Genomic DNA, 13455 nt, shown 5'->3' on the forward strand with positions numbered 1-13455 from the left:
CGAGACATTAACGCTCTATGTCTATTTGAACAATCACCTTTCAAATAAACATAGAACTACAACGCCCGTTAAACATTGCGAGGGTTGCAAGTCCCGCCATGCAATTGACAGCGATTTGCGAGGGCGTCAGACAGCCTTCCCGCTGCGCAAATTCGAGCAGTTTCCAGCGCAGACCCGCTGCGCAAATTCGAGCAGTTTCCAGCGCAGAAAATGCACCAAAATCTGCGCTGGCCAGCGCAGATTTTGGCCCGATCCCCGCGCTGGACTTCAGCGATTCCTGCGCTGGGTCGAGCAAGTTTAGCGCCATCTGCAGGCGAAATGGACGAACTATTTATGGCGGCGGAGCAAAAAAAACGGTCAAAAAAATTTAAAAAAATTGGCGCCCATTTTTTCTTCCGCTTCTTCTCCCTCCCTCACCCTGCCTTGCCTTACTTGTACTTGCGGCGCTTCTGCCCGTGCCTTCCGCCGCCAGCTGTGTATGCGTTTTGATACTCCCCGCTGCGCAAAGCGACGGAAGAAATCATGGAGTTCTGAGAATTTCATCATGTCTTCCTTTTCTCTCCAACGGCAAATTTGTCGAGCAGCTCGTCGAGCTACCCGTCCCTGGCTCCGCCTCGTACCCCTCGCCGGAGTGCGCTGTCGAAGGTTTGAATGTGTTGGTGCGTCAGACGGCCAATCGCTGTCAGCCGTCGTCCGTGCTTTTTCCCTCCATAGCGCTATCTCTTTCTCGCGTGTGGACAATGCTCATACGTTGCTGTGGCGCTTAAAAAACCGTTTATACACATTGCGGCGATGAAGTTGCATTTTTACAAATCAAACCAAAAAAGCGCAATGAGTTTAATCGATGCAATGTAAAAATGACTACGGAATCGCTAGCGCACGATGGAGGGTTTGCTGTGCAACGCGCTGAACCCTAATTCGCTCTAACACGTTTCTAACACTAAGCTTTTGCTTTCGTCTGTTGTGGATTACATAGATATGCTAAGCATCCTGCGCATGATTATGAGTGTGCGTGTGTATGCAAAACTGTCGCCAAATGTAATTTCTTCCGGAATGTTATGATCCATCGGTCAAAGAAAGGAAGGTGTTCATGAAAGGCGGAAAGACGAATTGAGGCCCCTGAGGAGGGGGTACTGACACACAGCTGTTGGAAGATTGATCAGTATACTTAAATTGCCAGCGGATGGGGGGGGGGGGGGGGGGTGGCCATAGGACCCCTACGATCATCGGTCACAGGCCCTAAAATTGTAGTAGCCATGGGGGAAGGGGAGGTGCAAATGGTTCTCCAGCCACGGAGCCCTAACGACCATCTTTCCGGGGGCCCTTGTCGCTAATAATCTGTCCACTTGTAGACATACGGCATACTACAGACTAGAAATCTTCGGCGACCGCCTAGTCCACCTACCGTTAGGTCCACCGCTGGTTCATGACGGTGTTTTTTTTATCGTGGAGGTGCATCGTTCCCCCTGCCTGCAGCGTATGCATCGAGCAGGAGACAGTGTGGCAGTATGCAAGTTGCACGCTGGATATGAGCGGGCCCGCGGCACCGCCATCATTCCGGACATCTCCATGCCCGTCGTGGGTTCTAATCGCGTTTGAACCTTCCGCCGTAGCAAGGGGCGACTATCCGGCTACGTGGTACTCAAGTCCTGAAAAGGCCGGCATGATCGCGTTGGCTATTACGCCAATAATAATAATAATAATAATAATAATAATAAAAAGAACTTAACATAGCAGTCCACACCCGGGTAAGAGTTTGTCTTGACTTTGTTGCTGCCAGGCTACCGCTGTGACGCGACAAATGCACGGAATGCAATCGACCAAAACATGAACCTACCGATCCGAACCCATTCCAAGGCATTGCCGGTCAATCGGCGTCATGATAACTACTCCAAACCAACAAGCCACCAGATTCTGGACGGACAGGTGCAGCACCATACGCGCACCGTAAATAACAAATCCAGAAACCTCTTTTGTAGGGATTCAATTCAAAATGTTGTTTCCACTTGCGTCCGCTAGCTGAATTAGAAATAAATGTGCAACAAATCACACGCACGTTTGCTTAGATCGTGTGTTTTTTTAATACCCCCCCCAACAGCAGAGCCGATCGCAAAGATGCCAATGCCAATTGTTGTGTAGTCTCTCAGGTAGCGAGATCGAAAATGCGTGGTATTTTGTAGCCGCAGCGGATGAAAATGTACGCATCAGAATCAAATAGTTTTGGGGTTTCCAAACGCACGCACACACACAAACACACAAACACGCGCGCGCAAACTCACACACACACACACACACACACACACACACGCGCGCGCGCACACATGCATGAACGCGCGCACGCCACCACGCACGCACGCACACACACACGCACGTACGCGCGCCCGCGAGCATGAAAGCGCGCACGCCAGCACGCACCCACGAAAGCGCGCTCGCGAGCACGCACCCCCGAAGTCGCGCAAGCACGCACCCCCGAAGTCGCGCAAGCACGCACTCCCCCTCCCCCCACTAGACCACCCCCCCCCCCCTCCACGCATGATCGATTACGGCTACCTTATCGGTAGAACGGTTGGTTCAGCTTTCTTGTAGCATCCTCATCCCTAGCGCCGGGCGGGGTGGGGGATCGCGACATGATAGAATGAATGGTCACTTTCCCCGCGCTGTGTGTGTGTGTGACGAGACCCAAAAACTCGAGACGGATTTCAGCACATTAAAAAAAAATTCATTGCCACTATACACTGTGCTACATGATGCTTAGAAGGTCGTTGAAGCATCAAACATGTTCAAATTAAAAAAATATTAGATTAGTGTTAGACGTTCTCCTACGCTTGTTTTAAATAGGCTTCTTCACCCTCAATTGGCAGGGGCATCGAATGGTCTCATCAGCAGCGGCACGAAATAAAATAAACCATCAATACACCGATAACACTTTGAATCCCAATCCAGCTTCTCCCACAGCGTCTCAAGGTCACACACAAATTAATAAATGCTAACACCCACCAATAACAATACACAATCGCAATGCACATATGAGTATCAAAACGCATACACCGCAACAGCCAATCAGCTGGCGGCGGAAGGCACGGGCAGAAGCGCCGCAAGTACAAGTAAGGCAAGGCAGGGTGAGGGAGGGAGAAGAAGCGGAAGAAAAAATGGGCGCCAATTTTTTTAAATTTTTTTGACCGTTTTTTTTTGCTCCGCCGCCATAAATAGTTCGTCCATTTCGCCTGCAGATGGCGCTAAACTTGCTCGACCCAGCGCAGGAATCGCTGAAGTCCAGCGCGGGGATCGGGCCAAAATCTGCGCTGGCCAGCGCAGATTTTGGTGCATTTTCTGCGCTGGAAACTGCTCGAATTTGCGCAGCGGGTCATATGTGCATTGCGATTGTGTATTGTTATTGGTGGGTGTTAGCATTTATTAATTTGTGTGTGACCTTGAGACGCTGTGGGAGAAGCTGGATTGGGATTCAAAGTGTTATCGGTGTATTGATGGTTTATTTTATTTCGTGCCGCTGCTGATGAGACCATTCGATGCCCCTGCCAATTGAGGGTGAAGAAGCCTATTTAAAACAAGCGTAGGAGAACGTCTAACACTAATCTAATATTTTTTTAATTTGAACATGTTTGATGCTTCAACGACCTTCTAAGCATCATGTAGCACAGTGTATAGTGGCAATGAATTTTTTTTTAATGTGCTGAAATCCGTCTCGAGTTTTTGGGTCTCGTCACACACACACACAGCGCGGGGAAAGTGACCATTCATTCTATCATGTCGCGATCCCCCACCCCGCCCGGCGCTAGGGATGAGGATGCTACAAGAAAGCTGAACCAACCGTTCTACCGATAAGGTAGCCGTAATCGATCATGCGTGGAGGGGGGGGGGGGGTGGTCTAGTGGGGGGAGGGGGAGTGCGTGCTTGCGCGACTTCGGGGGTGCGTGCTTGCGCGACTTCGGGGGTGCGTGCTCGCGAGCGCGCTTTCGTGGGTGCGTGCTGGCGTGCGCGCTTTCATGCTCGCGGGCGCGCGTACGTGCGTGTGTGTGTGCGTGCGTGCGTGGTGGCGTGCGCGCGTTCATGCATGTGTGCGCGCGCGCGCGTGTGTGTGTGTGTGTGTGTGTGTGTGTGTGTGAGTTTGCGCGCGCGTGTTTGTGTGTTTGTGTGTGTGCGTGCGTTTGGAAACCCCAAAACTATTTGATTCTGATGCGTACATTTTCATCCGCTGCGGCTACAAAATACCACGCATTTTCGATCTCGCTACCTGAGAGACTACACAACAATTGGCATTGGCATCTTTGCGATCGGCTCTGCTGTTGGGGGGGGTATTAAAAAAACACACGATCTAAGCAAACGTGCGTGTGATTTGTTGCACATTTATTTCTAATTCAGCTAGCGGACGCAAGTGGAAACAACATTTTGAATTGAATCCCTACAAAAGAGGTTTCTGGATTTGTTATTTACGGTGCGCGTATGGTGCTGCACCTGTCCGTCCAGAATCTGGTGGCTTGTTGGTTTGGAGTAGTTATCATGACGCCGATTGACCGGCAATGCCTTGGAATGGGTTCGGATCGGTAGGTTCATGTTTTGGTCGATTGCATTCCGTGCATTTGTCGCGTCACAGCGGTAGCCTGGCAGCAACAAAGTCAAGACAAACTCTTACCCGGGTGTGGACTGCTATGTTAAGTTCTTTTTATTATTATTATTATTATTATTATTATTACAGGGTTTCCCACGATTTATTGGTCAGTTCCCATGATTTTTTGGTGTGTTCCCACGATTTTTTGGTCGTATCCCATAGATTTTTGGTTCGTTCCCATAATTTATTGGTATTTTCCGATTGGATATCAATACAATTGGACCAAAAAATTCTGGGAAACGACCAAAAAATCGTGGGAACGCACCAAAAAAATATGGGAACCCACCAAAAATTGATGAGAACCAACCAATAAATCGTGGGAAACCCTGTATTGGCGTAATAGCCAACGCGATCATGCCGGCCTTTTCAGGACTTGAGTACCACGTAGCCGGATAGTCGCCCCTTGCTACGGCGGAAGGTTCAAACGCGATTAGAACCCACGACGGGCATGGAGATGTCCGGAATGATGGCGGTGCCGCGGGCCCGCTCATATCCAGCGTGCAACTTGCATACTGCCACACTGTCTCCTGCTCGATGCATACGCTGCAGGCAGGGGGAACGATGCACCTCCACGATAAAAAAAACACCGTCATGAACCAGCGGTGGACCTAACGGTAGGTGGACTAGGCGGTCGCCGAAGATTTCTAGTCTGTAGTATGCCGTATGTCTACAAGTGGACAGATTATTAGCGACAAGGGCCCCCGGAAAGATGGTCGTTAGGGCTCCGTGGCTGGAGAACCATTTGCACCTCCCCTTCCCCCATGGCTACTACAATTTTAGGGCCTGTGACCGATGATCGTAGGGGTCCTATGGCCACCCCCCCCCCCCCCCCCCCCCCATCCGCTGGCAATTTAAGTATACTGATCAATCTTCCAACAGCTGTGTGTCAGTACCCCCTCCTCAGGGGCCTCAATTCGTCTTTCCGCCTTTCATGAACACCTTCCTTTCTTTGACCGATGGATCATAACATTCCGGAAGAAATTACATTTGGCGACAGTTTTGCATACACACGCACACTCATAATCATGCGCAGGATGCTTAGCATATCTATGTAATCCACAACAGACGAAAGCAAAAGCTTAGTGTTAGAAACGTGTTAGAGCGAATTAGGGTTCAGCGCGTTGCACAGCAAACCCTCCATCGTGCGCTAGCGATTCCGTAGTCATTTTTACATTGCATCGATTAAACTCATTGCGCTTTTTTGGTTTGATTTGTAACAATGCAACTTCATCGCCGCAATGTGTATAAACGGTTTTTTAAGCGCCACAGCAACGTATGAGCATTGTCCACACGCGAGAAAGAGATAGCGCTATGGAGGGAAAAAGCACGGACGACGGCTGACAGCGATTGGCCGTCTGACGCACCAACACATTCAAACCTTCGACAGCGCACTCCGGCGAGGGGTACGAGGCGGAGCCAGGGACGGGTAGCTCGACGAGCTGCTCGACAAATTTGCCGTTGGAGAGAAAAGGAAGACATGATGAAATTCTCAGAACTCCATGATTTCTTCCGTCGCTTTGCGCAGCGGGCTGTTTTGACGATCGTTTATTTTAACAGGAATGAAAAACAATTGAATTCGGTTAAACCAAAATGAACTTTTAACGACTGTTAAAATGTGTTCATTTATTTGCGATGCCGGCTAATATTTAGTACAATTCGGAAGAGCACTCAATTAATTACAGTCATTATCCGATATACGCTATCGTACGGGACCGAGCGCAATAGCGTATCTCGAGTTTTCGCGTATAGCGGATTCCTATGGAAAAATAGTTTACACTACCGGTTCGAGGGTTGAAAAATATCGCCACAGAGTTTTGCATTAAAGTTTTTTGTTATAAAATAGGTATCTTTTGCACAAATTTAATGCAAAATGCATTAAGAACATTAAGGAAATTCAAAAAGAGCATAAAATATTTCAAAAAATTAAAATATTTGCAAAAAACACATGGAGCTGTCAAATTTAGAGGAATCGCGTACTGCGAATTCGCGTATATCGAGTATCACGTACTGCGGATAATTGCTGTATATGTAATGTAAACTTCATCGCCGCAATGTTTGATGACGGCTTTTTTTTAGCGCCACAACAGCTCGCGAGCATTTGCCACACGCGAGAAAGAGATGGAATCAAGGTGTAATAAATGACAAGGTTAAGTTGTTTAGAGCAAAATGACATTTCTCGACTTGACATTTCTTTTCCGGGGGCTCCGGTATAAAAATCGGGGAGGGCTGGTGCGGGGTAATGAAATTTGTATGCAGAGAGTGACAGATGTCCCCCACAATGTCGCCCAGCAAAAGCGATAAAAATCAACCTTCTAAATACATTATCCTTGGATGGAATGAGAACGGACAACGGCTGACAGCGATTGGCCGTCTGGCGCACCAACACATCTAAACCTGTGACAGCGCGCTCAGGCGAGGGATAGGAAGAAGAACAGCGGAAGGGTAGCTCGACGAGCTGCTTGACAAATTTGCTGTAGGAAGGAAAAAGAAGGCATGAGAAAATGCGCGAAAGGCAATGATTTCTTCCGTCGCTTTGCACAGGGCATCGAAGCTCCTAAGCATCGAATTTTATAATGCTCTTCTACAAACTCACATTAAATTTGAGGCAAATTCGGCAATTATTTTTATTATTACTTTTCTCGATGAAACTCAGAAGCTGTCTCAATTGGTGTAATATTTAACAAACCCATGATTGTTTTATTAATTGCAAATAATTATACAGTATACGCTCGGTTATCCGCACGCTCGATAATCCACACCTCGATAGTCCGCCATTTTGACAGTCAAATTCATTCGAAGAAACAGTTTTCGGACAAAAATAATGATATTTTATTAAAAACATAAATACCTTTCTATTTTTTTTAAATATAAGCTTTCTTTGCAAAACACGAAAATGTATGATACATAATAGTTAACTCATAGAACCAGAGAAAAGTAAGAAGTTTTTGAAGAAACACGTGAATACGTCATTTTATAATTCGCACTCATTCAAGTGCGGATTACCGAGCGTGAACTGTATTCTACAATTGTTCATGTTTTGCAGTGCATCTTAACGATAATACGGCTAAGGTTTTACAGCATTTAAACTTTTTCAATAGTTACTAAAAACTTGATGAGCCCATATCTCACATAGTACCTTCCTAAAAGAAATACTTATAGTTTTAATTTGTTTTTCTTTAAAAAAAAACGAGGCAATTTGCCGTTTGACAATTTTGAATCTTCAATCCTTAATGTATTTTTTTAATAGACATTATGATAGAAATAAAAATACAATGATTGAAATGATTTTTTTCTTTAAAATGCATTTTTGAATAAGCATTTTATTTGCAGTTACAAAATACAAACAAATAAAAAATGTCCCTAAACTAAAAAAAAAGTAAAAAATTATAAATGGATAAAAGGAATGGAATTGCGTTTTAATTATAGTTCTTCCTTTCTTTAGTATAATTGCAAAAAGAAGGTAGTAGCTCCATCACGATACGAAGGATCGTCAACAATTTTTGCGCGGCACAAGGGACATGTTTGTTCTCGATCAAACCATGTGCCAACACACAATTCGCAGAAGATGTGATTACATTCGAGCAATACAGGCGAATTGAAGTTATCATGGCAAATGGAGCACTGTCCGCCACACGCTTGCAGTTGTTCCTTTGTTGGAACAGTTCCGTAACTCTGTAAAGAAAAACAATAATTCAATTATATTTCCAGTTGATGTAATAAAATTATGTACAAAAATCCGGACCTACTCGAAATAACAAAAAACCTAATGAAGAAGTGATTAATTAACTCCGCTGCAATGTTGCTTTTCATTCGTTGCCTGCAGCGTTTGGCCTTAAAGGCCTTATTATACGGAGGAAAATACTGTCATTCGATTTTGGAATCTATCCTTCAAACAGGGTTTAACAGATAGATGCCAGTCGGAAAATCAGAATTCAGCATGCTCATTTCAACGAATGATTCTTTAGAATAAAGCCAAGAAAATCAATAAATTAAATAATAAATGTGAAAAGTGACAGAACTATTCTCTTGCCTTATTCACGTACGAGAGGCATTTTTGTGCCAACGTCTTAGTTTGAAAGATAAATGCCAATCAAGAAATGACAGTATTTTCCTCCGTCTAATAAGGCCATAAGGCCCGTGGCAGCGCTCATCCGATGCGATTTTATTGGAGGAGATTTATATGGGATTTGACAGATAACGTCGGACGTGCGATTTCGTCGTACGACGGAATCAAAAAAACTTGATTCTGTCGGATCGTCGCATCCCATTTTATCTGTCAAGGCGAATATTCCATAAGCTGCATAAGCGATTTGGTACCCTAATTTATCTTCAGAAGAAGAGAACAGGTCGATGCAAAGCCCGTTGCTAGGTTACCATTTTCAGCTCGTTTTTGACAGTTTCATGAAAAAGTGTTTACAAAAAAACGGGAAATAGACAAACGAATTTTACATATAGAATATTGTATGGCTTCAATATCCTGCGGCCAAACACTCATGGAGACATATGAAGAAGTAATTTGAGTCCACCTTGTATTCAGAAACGTTGATAGACTTTTTCATTGTATGCCATTCTGTAATCACGAATCACCACCGTTTGCAACGGTCTTTCCGGAGGAACCAAAAGCTTATTACTGATAAAACAGCACAGTACATGTCCCACTTGATATGAGAAGTCCTATTAACTTTCAATTAACCACTGAGAGTAAAATGTAACATCCAATCGGCATACACAGGAACTATAGACATACCTTCCTTAGCTTATAACCCGGCGACGAATGTTAAATGATATACTGTCTAAACTCACTGGTTGAACTTCGATTCCCTGCCGACTATTGAATATGTGATTTATTTGGCACGTTTTTCTATACAAAAAATTATCAAATTTTTCTGGGCATGCCATGAGATTTTTGTGAAATTTTCTAAAACCGGTTATCTCATACAAACGCATGCGTTTTAATTGAACTGTCAGCCAACTATCGAGCGTTTAACTAAAAAGCGTTCAACTATTGAATTCTGACTGTAGTTGGATTGTATCAGCCATTGAAAATTCTAATTACTCAAATGAGGAAAAGAAAATGAGTGCAAAATGCTGAACAAACCGCTCGTTCACTCCATAGCAACGTCCATCGCTAAACAATGTTCATTTCAACTGTCAAAATTTTCCCATGGCTTTCTGTAAACTAACTCTAAACGCATCGCCCTGTTCTCTTTCAAAGATCTTGGGGTGGCCATTCGAATCAGGGCTCTGGAGGGCACCGAGCGGAACTGTCGGTTAAATTTGGCCGAAATCGGAGTAGTGATGATCGGAAATGGTTTTGAGCCGTGGATGCGATTCCGGTTTTGAGCCGTGGATGCGATTCCGACAATTCATCACTAGTTCCAAGTGTGTGTACGTGGATATTTGCATTTCTATTTCGTTTCCAGACAGATGACGCAAGTATGTTTTCCATATGCAGTGTGCAATTGAGTCTACCCAAAATGTGGCTATAATCCTGTTGCATTCGATTCAATGTTTCTTAACACTTTTACGGCCGCACATTTCGCTCTCGTTTCTTTGCCAGGAGCCGCAGCTATTGTTCTAAAAACTGCGCGGTTCGTTGGGGTGTTCTGTTGTTCTATTCTGTTCTGAGTAATTTGGGCAGAATACAACTGTAAAATGTATGTACTAAAGTAATACAAAATGCCGTTAAATAATGAACAACGCATAATACAATAAACTGCGAGAAGCGAAAAACTACATCGCACCACTGTAGTGTGCTCGATAGTCAACCAATGTTTTCTTCATCAAATAACAGTGGTGTGTGCGGCTGTCATAGTTGTCTCGGTTGTTCTGTACATACGTATAGAATAAGTTTTTTAGATGTTATGGGTACATAAATGTCAAGACCTGCATGTAACACAAAAATGCTATTTTCGAAAAATATAGCGACAAAATGATGGTTCTTCTCTGGAAAACTTACTTTCACATTTTAATAAATTGTTATAATGTATTTTTTTGGTTTGCAAAGCTTTAAGCAATTCTCAAAATATTCTTGCGGGCCACATTCAAAATCGACGCGGGCCGCATGCGGTCTTAAGCAAGTGTGCTTAGTCCCCTTCTTCGCCATCAAGCAGCTTAAGAGTAATAAGTCTACTGGCAGCGATGGACTGGCGGCCGAGCTCTTCAAGATGGGACCGGAGAGGCTTACCGTCGAAATCAGCTGATCGTGAAAGTATGGGTGCAGGAGGAACTACCGGAGGAGTGGAAGTTGTGTTTTATTCACCCAGTATACAAAAAGGACGACAGACTGGATTGTTCGAATGTTCGAGCCATCACAGTCCTTAATGCCACCTACAAGATCCTGTCCAAGATCGTGTTCTGCAGACTTGAGCCCGTTGCTACAAATTTTATCAGCAGCTACCAAGCTGGGTTTGTTGGAGGCAAATCCACCACCGATAAAATTTTCACTCTACGGCAGATCCTCCAGAGGGGCCGAGAGCGCCAGATCCCTACGCACCACCTGTTCATCGACTTCAAGGCGGCCTACGACACCATAGACCGGAATGAGCTATGGAACATCATGCAACGGTACCACTTCCCTGTGAAGTTGATCCGGCTTTTAGAGACCACCATGAACGGGGTGCAGTGCAAGGTGAGAGTATCATACTTGACGTCGGAATCGTTCGAATCTCACAGGGGTCTGAGGCAAGGAGACAAACTTTCCTGCCTGCTCTTCATTGCCCTGCAAGATGTCATTCGAAGCGCGGGGCTAGACAACGACATCCGTGGAACGATCCTCTACCGGTCTTTCCAATTTCTTGATTTCGCGGATGACCCGACTCAAACGTGAAGCAGCAAGAATTGGATTGAGAATCATTGCGACGAAGACGAAGTACCTGCTTGCCGCAGACTCAGACCATCTGGGAAACAGTGTATTAGTTGACGACGATAATCTCAAGGTAATAAAGGAGTTCTGTTATATCGGGAAGGTCGTTACTTCGGACAACAACATCAGCAGCGAAATCCGGAGGCGCATTGTGCAGGAGAATCGTGCATACTATGGGCTTCACCGACTGCTGAGATCCAGAAGACTTCTAGCCCGCATGAAATGTGAGATATATCGAATATTGGGCCTAATCGCGAACGAAAGTCGATATAATTTATACGATCGGATAATATGCTCCATTCCGCCGGTGGAATTTGTTTTCCACCGGTGGATAATTTTCTCCACTGGTGAATAACTCTTTCCGATTCGAGTATCCATTGGTTTATTGCCTATCTGCCAATGGGGCCCTTTCCGTTTTAAGTTCGTAGGCTGAAATTTCAGCAGTCAGTCAGTTGTTTGCTTTGTATAGCAGTTTTCAAGCAGCTATTTAAATGGGTATAATATACAGGTGGTCTTATCCCAAGGTGTATGAATTTAGAAGGCTGATTTTTATCACTTCTTCTTCTGAATGAAGATTTTAAGAGTGTTTTTGAAGGAATCCAAGCATGCATGATTGATTCTTTCATCATAGTAGTCATATAAATGTTCAATAAAGGTTTAGTTCGCTTTCACCGCTAGAAGAGAATAGTCCACATTTACTGCGTTACAACAGGTTATGGGCCCAGGCGAACTATTTTAGAAGCAAGTAACATTTGAAATGGATGGCGGAAAGTTTTGTATCGAGAAGCTGCGTAGCGGTGGATATGAAACATGGCGATTCAAAGTCGAAATGTTGCTAGTCCGGGAAAACCTGTGGAAGTTCGTGTCAACGGCCGCCCCTGAACCATTGACCGAATCCTGGAAGGAAGGTGACGCTAAAGCCCGGGCTACGATCGCTCTTCTTGTGGATGACTGCCAGCACCCTTTGATCCGTGACTGCAAGACGGCCAAAGGTACGTGGGATGCACTCCAGAAACATCATCAAAAAACGACGATGTCTACTAAGGTATCGCTCCTGAAGAAACTCTGTAAGGCGGAGTACGACGAAAGCGGTGACATGGAGGCGCATTTGTTTCGAATGGATGAACTTTTCTCAACTCTGATGAACGCGGGCCAGGAACTGGATTCGAGCTTGAAAGTGGCCATGGTTCTGAAAAGTATGCCAGAATCCTACGATCATCTCACAACGACGTTGGAAACTGGTTCGGACGACGACCTGACCATGGAACTGGTGAAAAGTAAGCTGTTAGATGAAGCGCAGAAAAGGATGGAGAAATCCCATCAAAGCGAATCCATCTTACGCGTTGGTCCTGAGCAGAAGATTACGTGTCATCGATGTCGAAAACCCGGGCATATGAAACGTGATTGTCCTATGGGATCGAATAATACGCCTACATCTACTGCGATGCGTGATTATTCGAGGAAAAATGAAATTTTTTTCTTCTTCCGGTGGAAAAAGAGAGTCTTTGAAGCCTAAGGGTAAAGTAGCAAAATTTTCTGAATTTTCGTTTACAGTAGGCGTGGTATCCATGAAACGAGAGCAACCGAAGTCTTGGATAATTGACTCTGGAGCCAACTCACATATGTGTTGCGATCGAGCATTCTTTGATGAGCTCAAACAAAGCACAGGTGTGAGCATCACTCTAGCCGATGGCAATGAGACGGTTGTCAAGGGTGTTGGTTCCGGTCATTTGTACTACTATGACGAAAATGGAGATCGACGGAAGATTACTCTAAACGACGTGTATTATGTCCCGGAATTAGAGTCGAATTTGATTTCTGTTGGAAAACTCGTCAACAAAGCAGCGAAGGTAACGTTTGATGAAACCCGAGGCTGTGTAGTGGAATGCGAAGATATCCTAGCAACGGTTGCTAAAGAAAAAGATGGACTGTATCAGTTGAAAAGCAGTATGGAACGAAACAT

Source organism: Anopheles coluzzii, chromosome 2 (assembly GCF_943734685.1).
Source record: "Anopheles coluzzii chromosome 2, AcolN3, whole genome shotgun sequence".
Classification (NCBI taxonomy): Eukaryota; Metazoa; Arthropoda; class Insecta; order Diptera; family Culicidae; genus Anopheles; species Anopheles coluzzii.